This window comes from Trachypithecus francoisi, unplaced genomic scaffold (assembly GCF_009764315.1).
Source record: "Trachypithecus francoisi isolate TF-2019V2 unplaced genomic scaffold, Tfra_2.0 Lachesis_group17, whole genome shotgun sequence".
NCBI classification, from domain to species: Eukaryota; Metazoa; Chordata; class Mammalia; order Primates; family Cercopithecidae; genus Trachypithecus; species Trachypithecus francoisi.
Window position 1 is genome coordinate 103,498,132 of NW_022681462.1, and position 19,482 is coordinate 103,517,613.

Consider the following 19,482-nt stretch of genomic DNA (forward strand, 5'->3'; position numbering starts at 1 on the left):
CCACAGAATGCACTCAGCCAAAACATCGGACCAGTGTGGAGCCAGGCCTAACACATCTTCAAACCCTTGAACAAAACATGCTGGTGGTTTGCAGATACGCCACTTCCTTTCGTTGGCATCCAAATGACCTTTGATCTAATAAGAAGTGAAGACAACTGGTTTCTGCTGAAGGATAAACACTGTTGTTCTGCCTTGTTGGTGAAGTGGGAGAGAAAGAGAGCAATGATATTTAAAAGTAATAAACTGTGTGTGCAGAGAAAATAACTTCGCTCCCTGTGGTGTATTCAGTGTATTATATAGTAAACTTTCATTTGCAGAAAACATACTACCTTTAACACCAAATATTGGAATCTCAAGTGGTAGTTATTGAACATTATTTTATATACTTTTCATTTCGACATCCCTTGGCTTCAGCTTAGAGGACTAGTTTATCAGTGACACATCATGGCAAATTAATAGGTACAGATAAAACCTTCCATAAATATTCATTACATCTCATTACTGCAAACTGAGATATTTTAAAATTAAGCTTAGTCACATTTGGTATTGAGGATCTTGTTTTAATATATGATGCTCAGAGATAAATTATAATCTTGAATAGGATTGAGCTCATTATGAAAAACTTTTAGATAGGCATTGTAGTAACAATTTAAATAAGGACTAAGGACTATTATACCTGATTTTAGAAATGATGAGAAATTCTAGTTATAGCTCTATACTTCTAAACCGCTTGAATAACACTTTAACTGTTCTCATATAATATTACAAAGCAAAGAACTTCATATTTAGGATACCATAAGGCGTTTCAACAATTCAGAAAATATGTCTGTACTTAAAAGTGCCTGCCATAATAAATAAAATTTAATAGTAAATATGATTTTTTTTGCACAAATAATGATTTGGCTTGGTTTTTTCATCTGCTTTAAGAACCTGAGCAAATATTCCAGGATTTTTTAGGAAAATAAATGCATATAGGATAAATTTCACAAACCAGTGAGAACGGGTTTCACCCTCTTAGTGAATTATGCAGTTCTCTAAGTGGTGACTAAGTGGTAACTATGCATCTGTGAAGGCCTCAGGTTCTGTTCTAGTGAGTAACACAATGAAGGCTGTCCCTGTCCTGCTGGGACCTGAGAAGGTCATGTAGATTGCCTTTGAATTGGGTCATTTTTATGTAACTTGGTTCTCACACCTTCTCTCCAACCACAAATCCTTTTAAAAAGTGATTTTTAAGAGATAGATCTCCCTATGCAGTCCAGACTGGAGTGCAGTGGCTGTTCACAGGCACGTTCATAGAGCCTCCAATTTCTGTGCTCAACTGATCTTCCTGCCTCAGCCTCCTGAGTAGCTGGGACCACAGGTGCACATCGCCATGCCTGGCTAGATATAGCTTATCGAAAAACTTAACTTTTGCTGTTTCTTGACTTATTTCAAAGAGATTGTAGCAGTCTTGTTTTTCTGATATAATTGCTCCAACATAAAGGAAGAGCCTTTTGTTAGCACCTCTTGATAAGCACATTTGACGGTCTTCTTTCAGTCAGGCACGCGAGAGACACTGCGGCCTCATGTGGGAATCAGATCAACCATCCTACGCACACCGATAATGAAATTCAACCCTTCATGCAAGATTTCATTATCTAATTGTATTCATCATTTAAGTTCTTTCCTCCAAAAAATACATTTTAGTCCAAATGAAAAAATATCCAGAGTCAAATGCCCTAAAACAAAACAAATCCTCTTACACTCTCTGAGCCCTTTTTTCCCTCATCTGAAAATGGAAGTTACCTGATTAAATAATATCTGAGCTAATTTCTAGCTTTAACATTCTATTATTCTAATTATATGTAATACTAATAGTTTTAGGAAGCATAGTGTTTATATGTTTTGTTACATTTACTTGTCTGATATATTCTAGAGCAAAATAATTTTTACTCTTTGGCATTTAAATCTGTATCCCTTCGTTCATTAAATGTTTACATAAGTAGCCCCTCTAGAATATAAGTTCGCGAGAGAGCAGTTTTGCATGTCTTGTTGACTTTTGTGTCCCTAGGACTCAGAACGAGGCCAAGCATGCAGGAAGCATTTCCGGAACAGAGGATGAGTGAGTGTGAGTTTTCTATAAAAGACTCAGAGATAATTACATTTGGTCTTTTTTCATGAAACATTTATAATCAAGTAGAAATGGCAAGAAAGATACAAAAACAACCATCATACAAGAGATTGCATAGTGGATGTTGTGAAGTCATTGAGAGAGAACACAGAGTAAGTAGAAAGCTACGCACCATCCCCCGAGCAAAACCTCTGAAGAAGACAATTTGGGTTTGTAAGGCATGAACTCCTGAACCCCAGGATAAGGAGTTTAAAATCCAGAGAAGTATCTTGCCTGTTGTTAACTTCTGTTGCTTTGTTTTAGAGTCAGCTTACTTGATACCATCAAAAACAAACAAAACCCCCTCCGAAAAACAAACGAAAAACAGTCAGAGTACTTGTGGAATGCCGTTGAATACACAGGTCAATTTGGGAAAAGCTGGTATCTTTCTCACATTATGTCTCTTTATGCATAAGCATGTTTTGTCTTTTAATTTATATGGACTTCCTTTAACGTGCACAATATAAAGTTTCATTCTTCTCCATAGTATATTTACACATGCATTTTTAAAATACATTGTTAGTTACAAATAGGTTTTTCTATTACAAATGACAAACTTGTGATACGTTTTCTATTTCAGTATAAAAATCCTATTACTTTAAGTATTAATCTTATAGTGTGTAACCTAGCATAATTTCCAATATTCTAGAGATTTGTCTGCAGAAGTTTTTGTGACTGCTACCTAAACAATCATATTACATGTGAATAATGACCATTGTGTATTTTCCCTTTTTGATTCTGACACATTTTGTGTATTTTTTTTCCTTTCCTTACCAGAAGGCCCTTATATGTTTTTAACAGGTGTGGTGAAACTTGGAAACTGGTATTGTTTCTGACTATATTAATAATTTTGTTTTGTTTTATTATTTCATACCCTTTCGGTAATTCCTTCTACACATTATTGAAGTGCTGTGCTTGGAGTTTTCTAAAAGTATTTTTATTATGGGTTGTCTTCTAATACTTGAATCAGTTTTGGAGATTCATACTTTTCAAGAAAATGTTCTGTGTTTCCTAGGTTTTAAAATGCGCTGGCACATTTTTTCATAATAGTCTGTTATCGTTTTAGTCTTTATTACATGCAGTGATAATTCCCATTTTCATTTCTAGTATTGGTTATTTGCACATTTTCTCTTTATTTTTACTTTGACCGTCATTGCCAGAGGTTTGTCCATCTTATTACACTTTCAAAACAAAGAATCTGGCACCGTGAATGATCTCAATTGTATCTTTGTTTTCTATTTCATGAATCTCTGCTTTCATACTTATTACTTCCTTTTTCCTGCATCTTTGAGTGCATTCTGCAGCTCCTTTGCTTACTTCCTGTACCGGATGCCTGACTCACTAATTTTCAGTCATTCCTATTTACCCGTATAGCTATGTTTGCTTTAAATATACGCTTAAGACACTCTTTGGTTGTATCCCCACTTTTTTGGTGTGTAGAACTTTTATTATTATGTATTTTAAAGTATTTTTTATTTCAAGTGCTTCACATATAATATATGATATTTGGAAGCATATTTTTAAATTTGTGAATGTGTATTTAAGAGCTATGGTTCTTAAAACGTGCTCCCTTGATTAGCAACATAAGCATCACCTGAGAACTTGCTAGAAATGCATATGGGCCTCACCTTACACTTCCTAAGGCAGAAATTTGGTTGGGTCCAAAAAATGTGTTTCAAAAAGCCATTCATTGGAGTTTGATGTACAGTAAAGAATCAGATTGTTTTAAAGATAGATACTTGAAAGCAGAGAGTACGCACTGAATAATAGTGACTCTAAAAAGTCGTTTTATATCTTGATAAGTAGCCCCTTTTTCTAAATGTCCTTTGTGTGCTTCTGAAGAATATCACCTTCCAATCTTTAGATGTGTAGTATATATTTATTGTACCAAGAAGTTAATTGTGTTGTTTCAATCTTACTGTATCTGAATGTTTTTCTCTCCATCCATTCTATCAATTGAGAGAATGAATAAAAACCTCTAATTTGATGGATTTTCTAATTTCTCCTTTTTACCTGTCATGTTTTATCTCACATATTTTGAAGGCTCATTATTATATGGGTTTTTACTTTTCTTTTAAAAAACAATTATGTTGAGATGTAATTTTCATATTATGAGATTAGCCTATTTACAGTTTACAATACAATAGTTTAACATAGACAATTATGTAACCATTACAATAATATCATTTAAAACAATTTCATCAGCTCTAAAACTTTGGGCAATCACTTTCCATTTGTTCCCCCAGCAAAACTAGTTAGCCATTAATCAAGTATGTATCCCTAAATATTTGTCTATTTTTGATACTTCATATAAATGGAATCGTATGAAATGTAGGGTTTTATGTCTGGCTTCTTTCACTTAACAGAATGTTTTCAAGGTTCCTGTAGGCTGCTGCATGCATCAGCGCTTAATTCCTTTTCATTGTCAAATAATGCTCTATTGTAAAGATTTACCGTATTTTGCTTATTCACTTATGAGTAGATATTTGGATTGTTTTCACTTCTGGACTTTATGAATAATGATGCTAACACTAGTTGTGTGCAAGTTTTTGTGTGGACAAATATTTACATATCTCTTGATCTAGCAGTGGAACTACTGGGTAATACAGTAACTGTGTTAAGGATTTTGAGGAACTACCATGGTGTTTTTCTAAGTGCACCATTTAGCAGTGCATGAGGGTTTCAGTTTCCTTACGCCCTGACCAACACTTGGTTTTGGTCTGTGTTTTTTTTATTACAGGCTTGCTAGATCATATGAGGTGGAATGTCATGGTTCTCTTGATTTGCATTGCTCTGATGACTGAAGATGTTGAGCATCTTTTCATATGCTTATTAGCTGATTCATGTTTTTGGTGAAATGCCTATCAAAAGTCTTGCTCACTGTTAAATTGGGTTGATTACTGAGTTGTATACGGTCTTTGTATGTCCTGGATGCAATTCAATTATCAGATATAAGATTTGTAAATATTTTTATCCATTCTGTGGGGGAGTCTTGAATTTCTTGATAGTGTCCTTTAAATATAAACATCTTTAATTTATATAAATTCCAATTTATCAATTTTTTTCTTTTGTTGTTAGTACTTTTGGTGTCAAATATAATACTTAATTGCTGAATCTGAGAATATGAAGACTAATCTCTATGTTTTCTAATAGTTTGATACCTCAATAATTATTAAATTATTAATAATAATTAATGATGTAATTACTGATAAGGCTCCTGTTTGCAGTGTTCTTTACATGTCAGTTGGATCAACTTCATGAATCATATCATTTACATTTTCTATATTCTTAATGATTACTTTGAATACTTATTAAATTAGCCCCTAAGACAGTATGATATACTCTTTGACTTGTGAATATGTTTACATCAATTTTACTTATTTAAATTTTGCTTTATATATTTTGGAGCTATATTATTAGTTGCCTATAAATTTAGATTTATTATATATTTCTTATAGAATATATTTTCACCATTATGAATTGCCTCTTGCCTTAAAGTCTACTCATCTATTACGTTAATTATATCTCCTTTTAATAATTAGTGTCTCATATAACCTTTACATCTTCTTATCTGCAATATTTTGAGGTCATTATGTTTCATTTGTGTTCTAAAAGCAGTATAATAACCAGTGTTATTGGTTTAGGCAGTTCAGATGATTTGCATGAAACTTAGAAATTACTGTTTAATCAATTCTTTTTGAAAGAAGCTTTTTAATTTTTTTAAACGTCTTCACATGCTTCTGAACTCTGCAAAACATCATAATAGAGTCTAAGATAACTTTGTTTAACCATTAATGGGAGGCTTTCTATCTGACAAGCTTAAAATAAATTTCAACATGGTGACATTCCATTTGAAAACTTGGAATGAAGTAGGTAGTGGACAATTAACCAGACTTAGAATCAGAAAAATGGGGTTCTGGCAAAACCTGACTGTTAACTACCAGGTTACACTAGTCCTTAACTAGTCATGTGCACTAGTATTAGATGGGCCAGGACCAGGAGTGAGGGGTGGCTGTGGGGGACTCATGTTGAGCATTGTGCGTGGTGCCACCTCCCAGCCACTCTCTTTACTTCCCCCGGCCTGCGCAGGTAGGCATTTACCCCTCACCTCCTGCCTTAGCTTTCAGAGGGTCCATGGAATCCTCTTGTAATTTGTTTTTCTTCACTATTATTTAGAATAACAATATTATAAATAATAGATTTAGAATATTTAGGTTTCAGAGTAGTTTTTATGTGTATTAATTTAATTTTCTTAAAATTAATACACAGATGCTTAGAATCAGGATCAATATTGGAATCCACTCATGGATCGACATCTGCTGGGTGCACAGGTGAATGAGAATTGCCCAGGAGATCACATCACACACCGAGGCCTGTGGTGGGGTGGGGGGAGGGGGGAGGGGTAGTATTAGGAGATATACCTAATGTAAATGACGAGTTAATGGGTGCAGCACATCAACATGGCACCTGTATACATATGTAACAAACCTGCACGTTGTGCACATGTACCCTAGAACTTAAAGTATCTATACATATAAAAAAAGAAATATATATCAAGCAAATAAACGAGGAAAAAAAAAAAGAGAGAATTGCTCAGAGATAGAAAAGTATTTTCATTGTTGTTGTTTGCCTGGTTGGAATTTTTTGTTTTTTTGTGTGGTTTTGTTTTGTTTGTTTGTTTGTTTGAGATTTAGAGACCTCCACTTACACTCCTACCTGAGATGGAATATTTTCTGCTTATCCTAGGAAACAATAACAGAAAATGTTCTTCAAATTTTAAAAGATGAATGACTGGCTGGAGATGAGGAACGAGAAAACATTTGTATAAGCTTCGCTGCTTGGTAGCATAAGAATATTTTATCAGACTAGCAGGACAATCGTGCATGCTGAGTAGGTGTGGAGATGCAGATTACTTCATGCTCCGTAAGTGACTTCAAAAGTCGCTTTTCGAATTACTCTCAGTTGTAACCTTGGCTAAATAAAGATGGTGACTCATATAGACAGATTCCTGCTAACGTAAAGTTTTAAACAGTAGAAACTTCTTGTTATTAAAATACTTGCCAGTTTTCTAAAGTTTTTATGCTAGATCTCCTGCTTTCCCTTGCTGTTTATCAGTCTATTAAGGTTTAAAGCAGAGTTGGACTAGTCTATAACTAATTCAAAATGTTCAGGCTTGGTCTTTCTGACAAAAGGCGTAGTATTCTTTCCTGTTCTTTTGATTCAGCAAATAATGCTTAAAGATGAAACAATCTTGCAAAGAAAATAAATATACAACTCAATATATCAAGCAGGCCTCACAAAAATTTTGGTTAATATTTTAAATGTAAATCAAACAGAAACATAAAATGTTCCTTAAAATACAGATTTCTGAATTACGGAAGCAGAAGTTTTGCAAAATGCTTGACATCCTTTGAAAGCCATTTTCAGCACTTGCTAAATAGTTAATTTTTTCAAATTCAGTAATAATAAATTATAACAAAATTTTGGCATATCTGATTTGTTAAGAAAGAAAAGGATGAAAAGGAAAAGAAAACCTACAGGCTGGGAGAGAGTAAAGGAGAAGGCAATTCCAACCTCACAGAGAGCTTGGTCCCATTTGGTAAAATGTAGTGATTGAGTTTATTTCATTTCTCTAAAAAGAAGGGTAGGAAGAGCTCGTTCACTGAAAGAACCGTGACGAATCTACATCATTTTCTTAACGACTACTCCCACGTCATGTTGCTTTATTTCCCAAACTGACTACCATTGCCTGATTTAATGTGGTCTAACTAGTAGTTATGGCAATCAATATTCTGGCTTTTGACCAACATTTTCTGAAATGAAGGTTTAGTAATACACCAGCATTGTAGATATTTGAAAAAAGAAAAGAAGTAAAAGAAGGGAAAATATGGCAATTTCATGTCTTTGAATACAGAGCTGTGGTCATAAAACCTTTCAAGAAAGTACAAGGCTACAGTAACCAAAACAGCATGGTACTGGTACCAAAACAGAGATATAGACCAATGGAACAGAACAGAGTCCTCAGAAATAATACCACACATCTACAGCCATCTGATCTTTGACAAACCTGAGAGAAACAAGAAACGGGGAAAGGATTCCCTATTTAATAAATGGTGCTGGGAAAATTGGCTAGCCATAAGTAGAAAGCTGAAACTGGATCCTTTCCTTACTCCTTAAATGAAAATTAATTCAAGATGGATTAGAGACTTAAATGTTAGACTTAATACCATAAAAACCCTAGAAGAAAACCTAGGGAATACCATTCAGGACATAGGCATGGGCAAGGACTTCATGTCTAAAACACCAAAAGCAACGACAACAAAAGCCAAAACTGACACATGGGATCTAATTAAACAAAAGAGCTTCTGCACAGCAAAAGAAACTACCATCAGAGTGAACAGGCAACCTAAAGAATGGGAGAAAATTTTTGCAATCTACTCATCTGACAAAGGGCTAATATCCAGAACCTACAAAGAACTCAAACAAATTTACAAGAAAAAAACAAACAACCCCATCAAAAAGTGAGCAAAGGCTATGAACAGACATTTCTCAAAAGAAGACATTCATACAGCCAACAGACACATGAAAAAATGCTCATCATCACTGGCCATCTGAGAAATGCAAATCAAAACCACAATGAGATACCATCTCACACCAGTTAGAATGGCAATCATTAAAAAGTCAGGAAACAACAGGTGCTGGAGAAGATGTGGAGAAATAGGAACACTTTTACACTGTTGGTGGGATTATAAACTAGTTCAACCATTGTGGAAAACAGTATGGCAATTCCTCAAGGACCTAGAACTAGAAGTACCATATGACCCAGCCATCCCATTACTGGGTATATACCCAAAGGATTATAAATCATGCTGCTATAAAGACACATGCACACGTATGTTTATTGTGGCACTATTCACAATAGCAAAGACTTGGAATCAACTCAAATGTCCATCAGTGACAAACTGGATGAAGAAAATGTGGCACATATACACCATGGAATATTATGCAGCCATAAACAAGGATGAGTTTGTGTCCCTTGTAGGGACATGGATGCAGCTGGAAACCATCATTCTCAGCAAACTATCACAAGAACAGAAAACCAAACACCACATGTTCTCACTCATAGGTGGGAACTGAACAATGAGATCACTTGGACTCGGGAAGGGGAACATCGCACATCAGGGCCTATTATGGGGAGGGGAGAGGGGGGAAGGATTGCATTGGGAGTTATACCTGATGTAAATGACGAGTTAATGGGTGCTGATGAGTTGATGGGTGCAGCACACCAACATGGCACAAGTATACATATGTAACAAACCTGCACGTTATGCGCATGTACCCTAGAACTTAAAGTATAATAATAATAAAATTTAAAAAATTTTTAAAAAGAAAGTATAAATGGTAATAAAATACAACAAAAATAAAAATATTCTGAAAGGCAGAGGAACGTTGTAAAAATACCGAATTTTGTTAATCCATGTGAACTCCAGCAATTTCATTTTCATTGTTTTCTTTTTGCCTTGGGTCATGGAGGGCTTCCGGAGCACCAGGCGGTTTGCTAGGTGTTATTATGGCTTTGCATGCTGGGGTTGGTAAGTTGCAGGAGCAATCTCTTTGGGTATCCTGTAGAGTTTTATGTGTTTGGTGAACACAAAGCATGACCAATGTCTCGAACAGATCTTCTTTAAAAACTTACTTTAAAAAGCATGTGGACGCTGCTTACAAAGCATTCTTTAAAGCTTAGTATTTAGTTCATCTTTTTTACTTCCAACATGTTAAGCATGTAGATCTGTTTCAGATTCAACTAGGATTGCTATTATTACATTCAAGTCATGGGTATTGAGGTCAGAGATATGTGTTTACAACCTGGCTCAGCTGATTACCAACTGTGTGGAAAGTTTCTTAATCCTTGCCAGTCACGTGCACCTGCCAATATAACAATATTTATTTTTGCATTGTTGTTACTATTAATAGATAACAATGAAACTTTCTTTGCATAGTTGTCATTAGGGTTAAAATTTCATTTATGGAAGCACTTCTCACCATGACTGATTTGTGGGAATATTTCCACATACAGAAGCTATTTGTTTGATTCCAGAATCTTGATTAAAAGTGAAAGCAATGATTAAGCTGTGTCAAAGGGGAAAGTTTTTGTTCACAGTCTTCCATGACTGTGAGCACAGCCACAGATACTGTGGTTTCTCACCTTCTAGCTTCATGGGTGAAGACAAAAATGGATCTACTCCACCAGTTCTCGTTTGAAAAACTCTCTAGAAGACCTCCAACGATGCTTAGTCTTAGACCATGTTTGGTCACTGAAAGATTTAACGGTCCAGATCATACCTCCAGCCCTGTGGCCAAGAAGCTGGAGACTGGTACCGGAGTGAGGAGCACGAGGAGGATACCGGGTAAACTCAAGCAATCATCACTGTGCTCTTTCAATGAAACCTGGTGATCACGCCATTCTTCTTCCAATATCTCCTTTGTTCTGTCAGAAACTTCTGGGGTTACACAATTGGAGAAGAGGATATGCATTAGCAATGATAACACTATCAGAAGTTCCTTCATGTGAAAACAATGCTGAACTTAGGATGGTTTTTAGTTTGCTCAGCTACTTCCCCACTCAGAATTTTCTCATTCCTCTAAGTCCCTAAATCTTTAAAATGAGGATAATTGTCCTTAGACCACATCACATGATTATTACAAAGATAGAAAAACCAATATGATGGATTTTTAAAGGTATCTGGTGCTATATAACAAATCGTTTTAATATTATGTGACTTCAAATGATATGACTATGGTTCATGCTACCAAACCACAGAAAGGAAGTATTGAGGGAATTTCTGAGGACTCGGAAGCCGGGGATGAAATTATTTATTTCGAGTTTGCTGCTCCTTGTCTGTTAGTCACGTTCCATGAAGGTGGAAAGCTGTACCATATACGCAGCTATACCACACAAGCAGCTTAAGTGCACACATTCAGGTATAGCAGACATGCAGCCATACCTGACATACAGCTGTGCCACATATGCAGTTGTGCCACCCATGCAGCTGTGCCACACATGCAGCTAAGTGCACACATGCAGGTGCAGCAGACATGCAGCTATACCACACATGCAGCTATACCACACATGGGACAGAAATAATGTATTGTCTTTGACATGTTCTATAGGCCAGGAATTTGATGGGGCGTGGCCATGCATTTCTGGCTTCAGATCTCCCATGAGGATACAGGCAGACCCTGTGGTGCAAGGATGCTGTCATCTTGAAAGCTTCCTCACTCCCAATTGCTAGGGCTTGGACTGGGGGACTGTCATGTTATGTGTATCTTACTGCAGTTAAAAAAATAAAAATGTATGTACTATTGTTTGAATGTTTGTTCCCTCCAAAACTCAGGATGAAATCTGATTGCCGTTGTGACGGTATTAAGAGGCGGGAACTTTCAGAGGTGCTAAACCATGTGGGCCCTGTGGATGGGATTGGTGCAGCTGTAAAAGCGTGACCTTGAACCTTCTTACCATCTCTTACCCTTTGCCAGATGCTGGCAACTTGGTTTTGGACTTTCCAGGCTCCAGAATTGTGAGCCAATAGATTTCTGTTCATTATAAATTACCCAGTCTCAGGTATGTTGCTGTAATACCACAAAACAAACTGAAAGAATGCATTAGAAATTTTATTCGTGCAGAATTGTTGATTAATGGAGTCATTTAGGAAAAGGAGATCATAGTGTAATGCTAAAAATAAGGTATCTGAAGACCTGAAGTCAGAGACCCTAAATTTTGACTTCCAGGCTTACTACTTACTCTGTGAATTGAGAAAAAAAACATAGTATCTCCAAACAGTATTTCCTATTCTGTAACATGAAGATGCTGTTATCTAACTCTGAGAGAGAGAGAGAGAGAGGATTAAATTAGACAGTACACTATAAAATGCTTAAAATAGCATTTCACACATATTAAGTACTCAATATATTCTGTATATTTTTGTCAGAAAATCATAGCAATATCTGTAAATGGGCATGACAGAACTTCTATGTTGCAGATGACTTATTTAACAAAAACTAAGTCAAGAAGAAAAGTCGGTGACATTGGAATTTGTTCATTTAACAATAAGAGCATTTTGAGCTTATTTTATTATATTTATTTCTCAAATGTGCTGATTTCTATTTTTAACATGATGCTTTGTCTATTTACTTTTTGCTTCCTCAGCTTTGTAGCATGAGCAGACACAAATGCCTGAGGTGGCAACATCTATACTACACATGCAGCCATATCATACATGCACCTTAACTGAACATATGCAGGTATACCAGACATGCAGCTGTACCACACATGCAGCCATATCACGCATGCAGCTTAACTGCACACTTCCAGGTATACCAGACATGCAGCTGTACCACACATGCAGCCATATCACGCATGCAGCTTAACTGCACACATCCAGGTATACCAGACATGCAGCTGTACCACACATGCAGGCATACCATACATGCAGATTCCTTCACAGAAGGAAGTCAGAACACTTTAGGAAACATTATGCTGTATTTGTTAGAATGCTGGCCTTCTCTTTTCAAAACTGTCATTTTTAAAATTATAAATACAATAGACCCATCCAATTAATTCCATACAGCTTCCTGAAGTGCATCTGGTTAAACATTTACTGTTAGACCTTCTTACCTCTAACTTTCTTTGTAATTTTTATCATAAATATTTACTGTTGTCACCTGAAATTTACTAATAATTGTTTAAGGTGTTGGTGATGTCCTATTTTATAGTTTTGATATTTTAATTTTTAGCCAAATACAGAGAGCACTACATTTTCTCCAAAAGAAAAATAATACTGATTTAGCAAACATGAAACCCCTTCTAACACTGCAATGCTATTCTTGATTTTCTTCTATATTTTCATTACCAAAAAAGAGTAAAATATAATTGTGGAATATTTTATGTCACCAAACCATCAGACATTATTGAATGGAAGATCTCTTAAAAAATATAAACATGGTATTTTCAAAATAATGAATATATGAGGAATAATGAGGAAAATCTTTTCTAAGTCAAATAGTCTCCATGTGATGCTATGAAAGGAAGTGCTGGTTTGTTAATCATGTCGGAACACAATAGGAGAAAGGTGGGGAACTTCACTTTTTAAATTTTTAATCCTGGAATCTATTTTAACCTAGAATATTCTGATTACATAAAGTGCCAAGCTATAATTACAATAATACTCTTAGTTAAATATATCTTTTAAATCCTCAAAATATCTCTAAAAGTTTTTTAGGGGTCTCAAAGATTAATTGTGTGACTATTACATAGCATGTGGGGTCTTTATTCAGAAAGATTTATTGTTTATATCCTGTCTCTGGGAGCACTGTATCTTTTAACTAAACAATATTCCTTGATTTTGCTGAAATTAGACTTTCTAAATATAGTGATCATTCTTTATAAATCTAAATTCCAGTTTGTCTTCGGATCCTAAGCTTGCAACTCATTATTTAATACTGAGCTTCTTAATGCTACATTTGAAATAAGCAAGAGATTCTCCTGTAGATAAATGATATTTCCCCTACAGAAAATTACCTCATCACGTGGAGTAGAATGTCTCTTAAGGCCGTGGAGTGAGGAAGGAGGGTAGGTAAAGAGGGTGATAGGAGATTTTACTTTTAACTATTGTGCAACAATTTTAAAATTGTATTTTCCAATACCTTAAAGCAATTTTTATCTAAGCTTCAGAAGCATATTATAACACTTCGCATTTCAATAAAAGGCAAACATTTATATGGTGATTTCCGAAATGTAATAGAAAATGAATTTCCTTAACATAGCATTTTGACATAAAGGAACTTGCAAAAAGATAAAGCAAAGCCATCTAGCAAATATTAATTTTAGATCCTACTTTACCTTCTCTGAGCACTCTTGATGGATATGATCAGTTGAAGGCTGTATCAGCCACACTTGGTGATTTGCATCTAGTGTGACACTTTCATGTTTTATTCATCTGCTTCAAATTGAATTATTTTTGCTAAAATTATTTTGCTGCTCTATGTTTTTCTAGTGTTCTGAGATACAGTATAGTTCTACAGACCTCTGAAAATAATGGATAAAATAGCATGTTACATAGAGTTCATTATAAGCAATAAGTGGTAAATAAATACTTTCAAAACATAAATGAAACGCTCTTACCTCAGCAAAGACTTCCAAGGAGTAGATTTTTGTTTAAATGTCATATGATTTTGAGCCTTTATGGTTTAGTTTGTGCATATATAATAGTGTGTTTGTGGAGTTTAGAGATCAACTTGTCCAACACTCATTCCACAAATGTGGTGAGTGAGTTGGGTGCTGCATGACAAGAGAAGTTGATTTCAAAACAACATTATGCCATGTGCAACTCTAGGCATTGAATAAAAAGAAATGGGAGACTGAGAATTAGACAGACTCAATTCAATCAATTTAGATAATTCAGAGTACCCTTAACATCCACTCTCAACGATTATCCCTTGCTAGTGGAAGACAGTTCTCTTTCTCTGACTAATGAAGCCTCACGTATTACTCAGAGGCCCTATAATGAGGCCACATATACCTCACCCGGGGTAATTCTCATAAAAAGAGTAACAATTCTCTTTTTGCAATATATTTTTCTTCTCCCTTTTGCTCCCACATTTGTAAATACTGTCAGATTTCAGCATGACCCTAGAACATATATACAACTGCTGACCCAGAAAGGAAGAAAGCTAACACCAAAACTCTTCCTCTCTCTCTCTCCCTCTGTCATAAAATATAAGGTACCAATACCAACATTTCCTTGTATGTAAAATAGACACACAGACACACACACACAGACACAGACACACACACAGACACAGACATACAGACACACAAACACACAGACACACACACAGACACACACACGCAGACACAGACACACACACACGCAGACACATACACACACAGACACGCACACGCAGACACACACAGACGCACAGACACAGATACACACGCAGACACACACACACAGACACAGACACACACAGAGACACACGCAGACACACAGACACACACACGCAGACACACACAGACACAGACACACAAACACAGACACACACACACAGATACACACACGCAGACACACAGACACACACACGCAGACACACACATGCAGACACACACACAGACACAGACACACACACACAGACACACAGACACACACACGCAGACACACACAGACACAGACACTCACACACAGACACACAGACACACACACGCAGACACACACAGACACACACACACACAGATACACACACAGATGCAGACACACACACACAGATACACACACACAGACACACACACAGACACACACACACAGACACACACACACACACAGGAACTTGAGGAATATGTATACCAGTGGGCTCAAAGTGTTCTATACCAGTGAACAAGAAACATGATTTCAGATTAGGTCAATTTATAAACAAGTATGTTTTTATTAGAGATTCAGTATGCAAGTTCAAACATGTTCTCACTTTTTGGTTGAAATCTAGACTCTAAGGTGACACATTTTTGTGAGGTTGAGATGTCAGATATCCTTGCTTTATTGTGGAGTAGTAAACACAAAGCCTTCAGGAAATAGGCGAGATTCCGCATGCACCCAGTAACTATGGCCTTGAGAGGATACAGGCAGCATTTCTTTCTTACTATAGAGGTAGTGAGAATCACATCCATGAGTAGAAAAGCAGTGCTCTAGGAAGCACTGTAGTATTTGTCCTCTGTAGGTCCTAGAAGACGCTCACAGTATTGCTATTGAAATAGCCTCCCTAATTCCAAAGAGGACAATGTTACCTACAAGTCTCAGAGAACAAGTCCTCAGCCGCCTTAAACTAAATCCAACTGATATTATGAAGGAGAGAAGGCTAAAGGAATAATTGTTTGATTTTGGTGTGGATATTTATGCAACCTTTTAGAACTGAAATAGATGAGTAGACTTGAGTCATCCTGGTTTCTCTTGATTTCCAGACTTACTTCCCTGCTTCTGCTACACTGGGACCTCTCCCTCAATCCATACTATGGCTTCATGGAAAGACTTTTGCAACCAGTTTGTCAAGAAGAAAATATTGAGCTTGCTTTTTAAAAATATTTTTTAAAAATTTTAATCAGCAAATAAAAATTGAGTATTGTGATATGTGACATGATGCTTTAGCACACCTTATGGAATGTTTACATCAAGGGAACTTGTGTGCATTATTTTCTTATATACCCTTATTTTGTGATGAAAACACATAAAATCCACTCTCTTAGCATTTTTCAAGTATATCACACAATGTTATTAACTCTAGTCACCATGTGGTACAATAGATCTTCCGAACTTATTCCTCCTGTCTTACTAAGATTTTATACTCTCTGATCAATATCCCCCTACTGCAACTCTTCACTGCCCCCAGCCTCAGGTATCCACCATGCACTCTGCTGGTGTGAATTTGACTGTCTTAGATACCACATGAAAGTGACATTATGCAGTATTTGTCTTCTGTGCCTGACTTATTTCATTTAACGTAATGTCCTTCGGGATTATCATATTGCTGCAAATGACTCATGGCTGTTAGAATGACTACTACCAAAAAGATGGAAGATGACAAGTGTTAGCAAGAATGTGGAGGAAAGAGAACCTTTGTACACTATTGGTTGGAATGTAAATTAGCACAGCCACTATGGGAAACAGTATGGGGCTCCCTCAAGAAATTAAAAGCATAAAACTACCATATGATCCAGCATTCCCACTTTTCGGTATATATTCAAAGGAAACAAAATCAATATGCCAAAGAAATATCTATACTCCCATGTTCATTGTGCCATTGCAACAGCCAAGATATGAAATCGGCCTAAGTGCCCATCAATGGATGAATAAAAAGAAAGTGTGGCATGTAGACACAATGGGATACTTACTATTCAGCCTTAAAAGAAGGAAAGCCTCGCATAAGCCTCATTTTCTAATAGTTTGGTACAGTATGCTGACACTTGTGAAACAACATAGCAATATAGACTCTATAGACCTGATACTGTTTGACACTGTCCCCACCCAAATCTCATGTGAAATTGTAATCCCCAATGTTGTGAGAGGGACCTGGTTGGAAGTGATTGGATCATTGGAGCAGATTTTTCCCTTGCTGTTCTCCTGATAGTGAGTGAGTTCTCAGAAAATCCGGTTGTTTGAAAGTGTGTGGCACTTCTCCCTTTGCTCTGTCTCTTCTGCCACCATGTGAAGACGTGCTTTCTTCTCCTTCATCCTCTTGCCATGATTGTTAAGTTTCCTGACTTACATGGGCTCCCCAGCCATGCCTCTTGTACAGCCTGTGGAACTGTAAGTCAATTAAATATCTTTTCTTTATAAATTACCCAATCTCTGGTAGTTTTTTGTTTTTTTTAATTTTACTTTAAGTTCCAGAATACAAGTATAGAACGCATAGGTTTGTTACATAGGTACGTGTGTGCCATGGTGGTTTGCTATACCTACCAACCCATCTAGGTTTTAAGCCCTGCATGCATTAGCTATTTGTCCTAATGCTCTCCCTCTTCTCACTCCCCACCCCACAACTGGCCCCAGTTTGTGCTGTTCCTCATCCTGTGTCCATGTGTTCTCATTGTTCAACTCCCACTTATGAGTGAGAACATGTGGTGGTTGGTTTTTTGTTCCTGTGTTAGTTTACTAAGGATGATGGCTTCCAGTTTCATCCATGTCCCTGCAAATGACATAATCTCATTCCTTTTTATGGCTGCATTGTATTCCATGGTGGATGTAGCACATTTTCTTTATCCAGTCGATCATTGATGGGCATTTGGGTTGATCCCATGTCTTTGCTATTGTAAATAGTGCTACAGTAAATATATGTGTGCATGGGTATTTATAGTAGAATGATTTATATCCTCTTGGGTATATAAATTTGACCCATTAATAAGATTGCTGGGTCAAATGGTATTTCTGGTTCTAGATCCTTGAGGAATCACCACTCTGTCTTCCACAATGGTTGAACTAATTTGCATTTCCACCAACAGTGTAAAAGCATTCCTGTTTCTCCACATCCCTGCCAGCATCTATTGTTTCTTGGTTTTTTAATAATCGTCATTCTGACTGGTGTGAAGTTGGTGTCTCAGGGTGGTTTTGATTTGCATTTCTCTAATGATCAGTAATGTTGAGCTTTTTTTCATGTTTGTTGACCGCAAAAATGTTTTCTTTTGATAAGTGTCTGTTCATATCCTTAGCTCACTTTGTGATGGGGTTATTTTTATTTATTTTTTCTTGTAAATTTGTTTAATTTCCTTGTTGATTCTGGATATTAGACCTTTGTCAGATGGGGAGATTGCAAAAATTTTCTCCCATTCTGTCAGTTGCCTGTTCATTCTGATGATAGTTTCTTTTGCTGTGCAGAAGCTCTTTAGTTTAATTAGATGCCATTCGTCAATTTTCATTTTTGTTACAATTGTTTTTGGCGTTTTTGTCATAAAGTCTTTGCCCATGCTTATGTCCTGAATGGTATTGCCCAGGTTTTCTTCTAGGGATTTTTGGTTTTGGGTTTTACATTTAAGTCTTTAATCCATCTTGAGGTCATTTTTGTATCAGGTGGAAGGAAGGGGTTCATTCTCAGTTTTCTGTGTGTACTTAGCCAGCCCTGTGGCCCAGAAGCTGAAGATTGTTACCAGAGTGAGGAACATGAGGAGGATACTGAGTGAACTGGAACAACCATAACTGTGCTCTTTTAATGGAATCTGATGATCATGCCATTCTTACTTCCAGTAGTTCTTGTTTGTTCTGGCATAAATTCCTGTATTTACACAAATGGAGTAGTGGATATGCAATAGCAATGACAACACTATTAGAAGTTTGTTAATGTGAAAACAACACTGAAGTTAGAATGCTTTTTAGTTTGCCCAGACACTTTACAACTCAAAATTTTATCATTCTTCTAAGTCCCTAAATCTTTAAAATGAAGATAATTGTCCTTAGATCAACTCTTGTGGGGCCTAAGACAATTCTTTTTCCAATGTGGCCTAGGGAAGCCAAAAGATTGGACACCCTTGCAAAACAATCATTCAACTGATGTCTTTTTAATTTCAGTTGCTCAAGTCTGCCCAATTATGTTTAAAAACACTTTTTTTTCTTCTAAGAATACCCAGTGTATGTCTGATTCCTGCATTGAACTCTGTTTGATAAAGTTATTTACAAAGGTTGGCAGATTCAGAGCCAATACACATATATCAGAAGATTGTGTATATATATATTTTATCTCACTATGTTTGGCATGGAGAACAACAAAAATTATCCACAAACAAGCAGCCATGAACAATA

The 19,482-nt window shown here is 36.2% G+C and overlaps 1 long non-coding RNA gene across 2 annotated transcripts in view; it reads left to right on the top strand.

Moving 5' to 3' along the window:
* LOC117063046 overlaps positions 1-2,469 on the top strand; it is a 53,912-nt gene extending 51,443 nt beyond the window's left edge. For both annotated transcript variants that reach the window (XR_004428694.1, XR_004428693.1), the window contains one exon: positions 2,051-2,469. This is a non-coding gene — a long non-coding RNA (uncharacterized LOC117063046). The remainder of the gene's footprint in view (positions 1-2,050) is intronic.
* Positions 2,470-19,482: the final 17,013 nt, after the last annotated feature.